The 10,010-nt window shown below is 39.9% G+C and overlaps 1 pseudogene; it reads left to right on the top strand.

Moving 5' to 3' along the window:
- Positions 1 to 8,680: 8,680 nt before the first annotated feature.
- LOC100354172 (GTP cyclohydrolase 1 pseudogene) lies at positions 8,681 to 9,520 on the top strand (annotated as a pseudogene).
- Positions 9,521 to 10,010: the final 490 nt, after the last annotated feature.

Here is a 10,010-nt window from a genome sequence, read left to right as displayed (position 1 = left end):
TTTTGCCTAGTTGGTAAGATGCAGTTGGGAAGCCCCATCCCTCACTGGAATGCCTGTGTTCAACATCCAAATATCCAGCTCCCACTCCTGACTCCGGCTTCGTGCTGGTGCAGACTCTGAGAGGCAGTGGTGATGGCTCAAGTTGCTGGGTCCCTGCCACTCGCATGGGAGAACTGGATTGCATTGCAGCCTCCTGGCTTCGTCCCTGCTCTGTCCCTGGCCATGCAGGCATTTAGTGAGCAAATTAGCAGACAGAGGTGTTGTCTCTTTCTCTCTCTCATTCTCTCACCTTCTTTGTCTCTCTGTCTCTGCTTCTCAACTAACTAAAATAATTTTATTAAAAAATGTGTACAATTAATTTGGAATTTATATTAGAGGGCTAATATTTACATTGAATGCTGCACTAAAACCAGAATGACTATACATTTACTAATGACAAAGCCCAAACTGTTTATTTTTTAATACCAGATAGACATTTATCTTGAATTAATATGTTCTATGTTCAAAAATTATTCTATTAAAATCTTAAATTTACCAGTAGATAATTTTGCCAATAGGTAATGTCATAGTAACATCATAAATCAGGTATTAGGTTATTAAAATCAATTCTAGGAAAAGAAAACAGAATTTCACATTTGCTTTGTGTTGGAGGCTAAAATAAACTGTCTTTGACATTCTAAGTGTAGGAGAATATGATCTCTTGAGATTGGCACAAACTTCTTGATTGTAGATAGTGGCACAAGGAGTATCCACACTGGATTACTGCCAGATGAAAGGAAAATTAAGGAAGAGTTTTCTGACCCAAATGAATCCAATTTGCTTCTAGACATTTGGTGTTTTAACAATCAAACTATCCATTAGTTCAGGCCATCTGGGAAGTGTTTCTGTTCTTGGGCCATAAAGTCAATGATTTTTTCTGCCCTTCTATGTTTAACAGGACTTTTTAGATATTTAACATTGAGCAAGATAGACCTAACTTAACACTTACTCCCTTTTTTGATAATATATCTTCCAATGTTGCTTACTGATAGCTTATAGTTTACATTAAACCTCATTTCTCCCTCTCTTTTTCATTTACTCATTTCTTCTCCACTGTGAATTCTTGCCAAATCTCAGTCCTTTCAATCCTACATAGCGGAACACTATATTTAAACTTCAATAACTCAAATACTACTTTCATGATATTTGGGGATTATTTTTCTGTACCACTTAAATACCAACATTTATTTTTGAATTAAGTCTAAGTTGATTTTTACGTAGTCTTATCTTGTTATTGTATTACAAATCTCAAGCTATTGTATTAACCAAATTTGTAGTTCTTATATTTTAACACATTAGAATCACCTGGAGATTAAAAAAGATTATCAGGTCCTACTTCATGTTTCTGATACAGCTTGTCTGGGTAAAGATCAATAATTTGCCTTTTTAACAACCTCTCATGTGATTCTAGTACTATTTGGGACCCACACTTTTTTATTTTTTTATTTTTTTTTTAAATTTTTGACAGGCAGAGTGGACAGTGAGAGAGAGGGGCACAGAGGAAGGTCTTCCTTTGCTGTTGGTTCACCCTCCAATGGCCGCTGCGGCCAGCACGCTGCGGCCGGCGCACCGCGCTGATCCAATGGCAGGAGCCAGGCACTTATCCTGGTCTCCCATGAGGTGCAGGGCCCAAGCACTTGGGCCATCCTCCACTGCACTCCGGGGCCACAGCAGAGAGCTGGCCTGGAAGAGGGGCAACCGGGATAGAATCCAGCGCCCTGACCAGGACTAGAACCCGGTGTGCTGGCGCCACAAGGAGGAGGATTAGCCTATTGAGCCGCGGCGCCGGCTACCTATTTCACTTTTTAAGAAAGAATTTTTTCCAGAAGATCTCTTTTGATTCTCCTGCAGAATCATTCTCTGTCATTCCTATCATGTTTCCCTATTTTTTCCTTTGACTGTAAAAACTCTGAATGTCTCTGACTGTCTCAAAATGTTATCTGACTCCAGATAAAATATATCTTGTCATATCCACACAACCAGCATAAATATATGGTATTTGGGTTTGCTCATGAGTTCTTTAAAAAATGTTTTATCTCAAGAAACTTAGCATAAAGTTCAAAATGTCCTATATAATGATCAGTCTTCATACTGGTACTCACACGGTCCTGCTTCCTCCATCTCTGTCCCCAAATCTGGATGAATTATATCATTATTCTGAATCCAGAAATGATCATAGTCTCTTCATTATAGTACTTGTAAATTATAACTTAAATGATAAGTAAAGGACTAAGAAAACTGTACTCAAGGACTTGGGTTTTTGATATATGTTGATGCTGGAGACTGTAAGTACAGATTAGACAAACTAAATGACACGGGGATTTTTGAGATATAATGATTATCATATTCACCATTGTTGAATAAGCATTGCTACTATTAATGTTCAAACAAGTCACAAAGGAGAAAGTCTAAAAAAAAAGTAGATGGTAATTCAAGACATTTCTGAGAAGCATGTATAAGCTATTTTGGCTAAAGCACTCAGTATTATTATATTTTCACAAACAAAATAAAAATTCACATCCTGCTTACTTTCACCCTTAGGATTTCCCCCCATGTTGCCCTTCTCATCTGCAATGTCTTCCTTTCTCACCTCTATCAATTCAGACTTGACCTTTGCTTTAAGGCGCAGCTGGAATGCCACCCCTTTACAGAGCCTTCATCAATCTTCTCTTCCTTGGAACACCTAAAGCAATTATCGAATATACAGTTTAGTGCTTGTATGCTGTTATATTTTTTCACAATTGTTTAACAAACACTATTCCTCCCTCAGCCAGACAAGGTGTTGCTCACAGTCTCTGTAATTATGCTGAATATGTTCCTAGTGGTTTATCTTTCATAGTTTTTTTTTTTTAATTTTAGTGACTCCTAAAATAGATTTATAGTTATTTTGTAAATCCATTTCCCATTTTACTCATTAATTGGTAATTTTAAGTTGAAATCCTTAATATGGAGTCAGTTTTACATTATTGCCTAAATGGTTAAATAGGCTCATAACAAGTCTGACTACTTCAGAAATGAAGGGAAATAACCTAAATCACAGTCCATAAGAAACAAATTAAAAAGCACTATATAGTTTTCCTGCTTCAGAAAAATTACACAATAGTTACCATCAGAAAAAGTAAATTTGTGGCTATAAATCATAATACAACTAGTTTATTTGAATTTTCCTTTCATCAACAAGCCATTCTGGCATCATGAAGACAATGTTACCATCTATACAACACCAAAATATTCACCATAACAGCCAAAGGCCATGTGGGGGGAACATGATTTATTTTGTATACTTGATGCTAACTAACTGACTCAACTTATTTTAAATGGAAGCATTCATTTTTATCAATATTTTGAAAGACGTCTACATTTCAGGCCCTTAAATTTAGCCTAAGAAATGATGGGTTTTCTCCCTGTCAGGAGGCATCTCACCCCATCACAGATGCTGCAGAGGACTCCCGGTCCTGAGACACAGTTTTTTGCCACTGTCGGGTCAGCAGCAGCCTGCTGTGGAGGAGGGGGAAGCATTATTGATCCCAGAAATAAATTGTCTCAAGAAGCTTCTACCTTTACAAATAAAAGCTCAGCTGAAAACAATTGAGATACTGAAAGCATGGCAAATTGATTCAGAGAAGGAAACAGAAACTTTTTGATCAGAAAAGGCCACCATTCAGCATTTCCCCTTTACTTAAAGGTACAGAATATAGTATTAACACAAGCAACCATAAATATGGTCTGCCATATTCTAATTGCACCATAGTTTTTTTCCTTGCATTTGGTAACATTTCAGATTCTGACAGTTTCCACTGAGGTGTAAGAACATTAAACTATAAACTTTAAAACTTTTTATTTCTTTTTCAGAAGAGCACTGAGGTAAAACCAGTATCTGATGCTAAAGGAAAATAAGTTATGGAGCCAGAAGACTTGGATTCAAGTCTCTGCTTCCTCATTAACCAGTTCTGCTTTATCATTCACTAGTTGGGTCACCCTAGGCTGTCTGCTTTAACTGTATGAGCCTAAATTCTTCCATTGGTAAAATGAGATTACCAATACTGGGTTTACCCTCCACAGTGAGATTAAATAAATGTTTCCTGTAAACTATAGAAAGTGAAAAGTAAATAACTAAGTAACTGGCAGCCTGCTTCCCTGACTTCTGCGCTGTCACGCATATCCTCAGAGCTGCCACAGCCTTTCACTTACGCAGCAGCCTACAAGAAGTCAGTTCTCCTAAACCTATGGGTGTGCAGAATCCCACCTTTTTTGTGAATGTCCAGCATCAAGTTGGAAAAAGCACCTGCATGTTCGATTTAATTATTCATTTTCTTTTAATATTAGTGATCTGTAGGTCAAATCTGTGTAAATGTATTTGGACTCAGACAACCAAAAAAATGTACACGGAATAGAGTGTTAAGCAAAGATGGAAATCATATGATGAACTAAACAAACAAACCTGTTCCAGTGTAACTAGACATACAATAGTTGACAATATTGTCACATTTATAGGATCTTAAATGCTGGAAGAGGGTTTAGAAATGCAATCCTCTACCTGCCTTCTGAGAGAAACCCACAATTTGTATGATCATTCAGATAATTTTAATTACATCCTGATGCTCAAACGTTTTCTTCTTTCCTAAATGTGTCAGCTGGGTTCACAGTCATCCTTAAATGGAATGATAGGGTTGTTTTCTTCTCCTCAGGATTCTTCTAACTTCTGCCTGTGAGGGGTCACAAAATGTTATATCAAACTACATCATTAAAAATAACAGAAACTTCTAGGTGTGGAAGGAGAGAGTAGCATGAGAAAAATAGCTTTTGTCCGATGTTGATAATGTTAAAGTACTAAATATTTTCATAAAGAATTTCAATCTAAAGACATATAATCCTAAAACAAATATTTTTCATTTCTGTTTGGGAAAATTTCTGTATGCCATAAAATTTTTTTTAATTTAATAACAGTTTTTTGCAGCTATTTCTTTAAAATATTTATTTGAAAGAGTAAGGAGTCAGAGAGAGGCCAGGAGAGAGGGAGATCTATTTTCCATCTGCTGGTTCACTCCCTAAATGCCGACAGTAGCTGGGACTAGGCCAGGCTACAACCAGGAACTGGGAATTCAGTCCTGATATTCCATGTTAGAATTGGTTGGGGAGCAACAAACACAAGTACTCTGGAAATCAAGGCTTCTTCCCACAGTGCACATTAGAAGGAAGCTAGAGTCAAGAGCAAGGACGGGACTCTAATCCAGACACTCCAATATGAGATGCAGACATCCCAAGTGGCATATTAACTGTTGCACCAAACATCTACACCTTCACCAAATATTTTGATAATTTTACTATGTTAGAAATTTTCAGACTATATTTATTTAAGATTCTGAGAGGTGGGACAAGCATTGTTGCACAGAAGGTTAAGCTGCTCTTGGGACAACTTCATCTCATATGAGAGCACCAGTTCAAGTTTTGGCTGCTCTTCTTCTAACCCAACTTTCTGCTAACATACTTATGAAAGCAATGGATGGTGGCCCAAGGCCTTGGGTCCTTGCTACCTGCATGATGTAATTCCTTGCTCCTGGATTCAGCCTGGCCCAGTCCTGGCTATTTTGGGTATTTGGGGAGTGAATCAGAAGTAGGAAGATCCCTCTCCCTCCCTCCCTCTCTCTCTCTCTGTCTTGCTCTCTGTGTCACTCTGCCTTTCATGTAGATAAAGCTTTACATATGTATAGCTGAGTTTGTCTTATACATAAAGTTAACATTAAAAGATATTTACATGTGTTCAGGAATTAATCTATAAAAATAAGTTATTTTCAGATGTAACTTATTAATGTTCTTTATGTTTTCCAAGCTATTGTCCTTTCACTTGACCTTTCTTTTCAAGTATACTCAAGGCATTCACTGGAAGGATAAAACTAGAAATGTTTCTACCCACAGGTGGAAAACTTAGCACATTTGTTTTGTCAGGAATTGGATGAAGAACAAGAAAAGTTGAGAAAAGAAAAAATGTTTTCATGCAAATGCTCCAGATCCCAGAAGGCTGACTTTGAAATAAAGTAGCACTTCCTGTTTAATTCTTTTCTTTTCATTTTTACTATTTCATTTTGGTACAGGCTCTCATCCTGTTTGACTTAGGATACTAGTCTTTTATTAGGTTTCCTTCTCCTGAGTGCCTTTGGGGATCCTGAAACTATTTATTATAAGTTATTGAAATGCATTCTGTTACTCACCCTCTGCTGGTATATACTCCCCAATTCTGAGTTGGAACTTTATTTCATCAATGTCCTGGGGTGGCGAGCAATTCTTATATTTCTTCAGCTCCATCCCAAATGTAAGGGCAAGCTTGTCCTTCAACTATCTAAACAAAACTGGACTATGTAATGTTTAACAGAACTTCTAAAAGAAACAGGAGACCGGAACTATAACACAGAAACCTTAAAATTGCTTGTGGCTGCTTTTAGGAGCTATATTTCTAAACCACATGTCAGTTGTTGTCTCCTGCCACCTTTTTTTTCTTTTTTCTCCAGATCCTGACTTGCCTCCATATGGAAAAATCAACCTCCCTGCCATCTCTTGTCTTCTTCATTTCATTGAGTGCAGCTTACTTCCCAGTAAAGAGGCAGGGAGAACCTCCTAACTGCACTTTTTCTGCAATATAAACACCAACTCCCTGAGGTGAGAGGAAGGAAACGGCTTTTTTTTTTCCTCCTGACTCCCCCAGGAGTTTTCAACGTCTTGATTGATTTCCAATCAAGCTCTGTGCTTGAATGACCTCTCCCAGGTGAGATTCACATTGATCATGTATTTTTGTCAAGAAAACTCCACCCCTACCCACAGGCAATGGTCTCACTAGAGGGTCTTTTCAGGACAATCCAAAACACAAACCACCTGTGTACAGGATCACCCAAAGTGTAGAAGACTAAGCACCAGAGAACTGCAATGGAGTCAAAGCAGTTGGAATTAACAAAGTTTTATAATCTGTTTGCAGTGTTTTGTGAGAAAATGCTTGCATAGGGAAGCTCACAGACCCATGCATTCCCTAAGAACAAATGAGGAATCAATAATGGCAACAAAGAACAATATAAAGCAAAAGCAAATCACCAATGAGAACATTTACTATCTGCATCTCATGTATCTACATGTGGGTTACTGTTCTGATTTCAGTGTTTTCTCAAGGGAAACTGTGTTACAAAGGATAAAAGAGGAAATTCCACCCTAGAAAGCAGAAGTAAAATTCTAATAATATTTTAATTTGTTTTTATTTGAAAGGAAGAGACTACAAATGTACATAGCAAGTGAGATTGAGCCAGGCTTAAACCAGAAGTCAGGTACTCCATCCAAGTCTCCTAAATGGATGGAAGCACCCAAGGACTTGAGCCATAACCTGCTACTCCCCAAGGTTTGCATTGCAGGAAACTGGAATCAAGAGCAGAGCTGGGGCATGAACCTAGGCACTACAATATGAGATGCAGATTTCTCAAGAAGTCTTAACTACTGTGCCATTCCCATCCTATTAAGATTTTAAATGTCAGACCTTCCAGTTTTAACAGAGCAGATATAATTACAAAATGGAAGTCTCTATCATCATTATTTTTTCATTAATCCTATAACTAATTGTAACTTTTGGGATATCAGTATTTATGAAAGGTTATCTATCAACATGGATTCTCTTTTTAAGATATCTTTATTTATTTGAAACCCAGAGTTACAGAGAGAAAAGGAGAAAATCAGAGGAAAGAGGGAAAGAGAGAGATTGGTCTTCCATCCACTAGCTCACTCCCCAAATGGCAGCAATAACCAGGTCCAAGCCAGGCTGAAACCAGAATACTACAATTCCATCCAGGTTTCCCTGATGGGTAGAAGGGGTCCAACTACTTGGGCAATCTTCCACTGCTTTTCAGGTGCATTAACAGAGAGCTGGTTTGGAAGTGAGAATAATTGGGATTTGAAATAGAGAATGGAGATACATAGTCCGAGTCTTAAAAGCAAAAACCTGTCAGCCCAGAATATGGTATCCTGTAAAACTCTCATTTATGAATGCAGATAAAATAAATAACAAACAGAAAATTTTAAAAATTGTCATAACTTGTCCAGCCTTACAAATGTTGCTTAAGAATGTGCTACACACAGAAACACAGAATGATAGTCATCATTATAAAAGAATGTGAAGGCAGAAACTCACCTTATGAAAGCACACAGCAAATCTAAGGCAAATGGTAGCAATATTTACAGAAAAATGGTAAGGCCAAGTCATTACTTATCAATATTAACCTTGAATGTAAATGGCCTGAATTCTCTAATCAGAAGATATGGATTGGCTGAAGGGATTAAAAGACAAGACCCATCTACTTGCTGCCCACAAAAAATACACCTAACCAACAAATATATACACAGTCTGAAAGTGAAAGGATGGAAAAAGATATTCCATGCTAATAGAAAGTAAAATGAGCAGGTGTAGCCATCCTAATACCAGACAAAATAGATTATAACACAAAAACTGTTAAAAGAGTCAAAGAAGGGCATTATGTAATGATTAAGAGATTGATTCAGCCGGCAGCTGTCCTGGGCTCGGAGTGCCTCGTGCGACGGCTAGTGCCTCCCCCAGGTGTCTGTCCGCAGCTGCCTGCGAAGTTCACCGGTAGCCCAGAGGCGCCCCCGGTCCATGGAGAAGGGCCCAGTGCCTGCGCTGGCAGAGACGCTGGGGGCGACCGGTGCAGCAACGGGTTCCCCGAGTGGGACCCGCCGCAGCTCGGACCCAGCTGGCCGGCGGGGAAGCCCCCGCAGCCCGAGGCCAGAGGAGCGCCAGCTGCGGACGGCTGGAAGGGCGAGCTGCTGCGCAGCGAGGAGGATAATGAGCTGAACCTCCCCTACCTGGCGGCCGCCTACGCGTCCATCCTGCGCTTGCTGGGCAAGGACCCGCAGCGCCAGGGGCTGCTCAAGACGCCCTGGAGGGCGGCCACGGCCATGCAGTTCTTCACCAAGGGCTACCAGGAGACCATCTCGGATGTCCTCAACGATGCTATCTTTGATGAAGATCACGACGAGATGGTGATTGTGAAGGACATAGACATGTTTTCCATGTGTGAGCATCATCTGGTTCCATTTGTGGGAAAGGTGCATATCGGTTATCTTCCTAACAAGCAAATCCTTGGCCTCAGCAAACTTGCCGGGATTGTAGAAATCTACAGTAGAAGACTACAAGTTCAAGAGCGCCTTACGAAGCAAATCGCTGTGGCGATCACGGAAGCCTTGCACCCTGCTGGAGTTGGGGTGGTGGTTGAAGCAACACACATGTGCATGCATGGTAATGCGAGGGGTGCAGAAAATGAACAGCAAGACTGTGACCAGCACCATGCTGGGCGTGTTCCGGGAGGACCCCAAGACCAAGGAAGAGTTCCTGACTCTCATCAGGAGCTGAGCGCCCGCCCACAAGTGCTGCGTGCTCTGTAGGGCCTGTGGACTCGTCCGTCTGCTCTCAGTTGTGTGGGTATTTGCTGTGATGTTTGTTCCTTGTCCATAATTGTATTTAAAGAACTATTTATAGAAAGTCAAATAAAATAATTAATAAAGGGGTGAGTCCTCTACTTTCTTCCTGCCACCTTTTGCCGGCAACACTAGTGAGAACAGCCAGTGATGGAAATTGTGCACAACACCACTGCCACTTGGCTAACTGGAGGCTGCTGGGAAAGAGGAGAATTTGCCTGTTTCCTGAATAATGTGGGCCCGTGACCCAAGCTCAGGAGGGCTGGGGTGGCCAGAACTCTGCCCAGTCTGCTGGTTTTTCCTCCTCTGATAAAACCTGGGCCACAGTAAGCCTGTGTTGTGTGCATCGCTGCTCTGTGAGTTCCAAGTGCAACTGTGATCATGTTTATTGAAACACCAGGGACATTTTCCCTGTGTATATTTTTTATTTTTTAGCCCTCCAGGTGTTGTGTTAGTCACCAGGGGAAGGTGGTGGAATATCCATGGTTTTGATTTACAGTGAGTTAAAA

This window comes from Oryctolagus cuniculus, chromosome 6 (genome assembly GCF_051225735.1).
Source record: "Oryctolagus cuniculus isolate XC-2025 breed Fujian yellow rabbit chromosome 6, ASM5122573v1, whole genome shotgun sequence".
In the NCBI taxonomy this organism is placed as follows: Eukaryota; Metazoa; Chordata; class Mammalia; order Lagomorpha; family Leporidae; genus Oryctolagus; species Oryctolagus cuniculus.
This window is presented reverse-complemented; position numbering and strand designations above follow the sequence as displayed.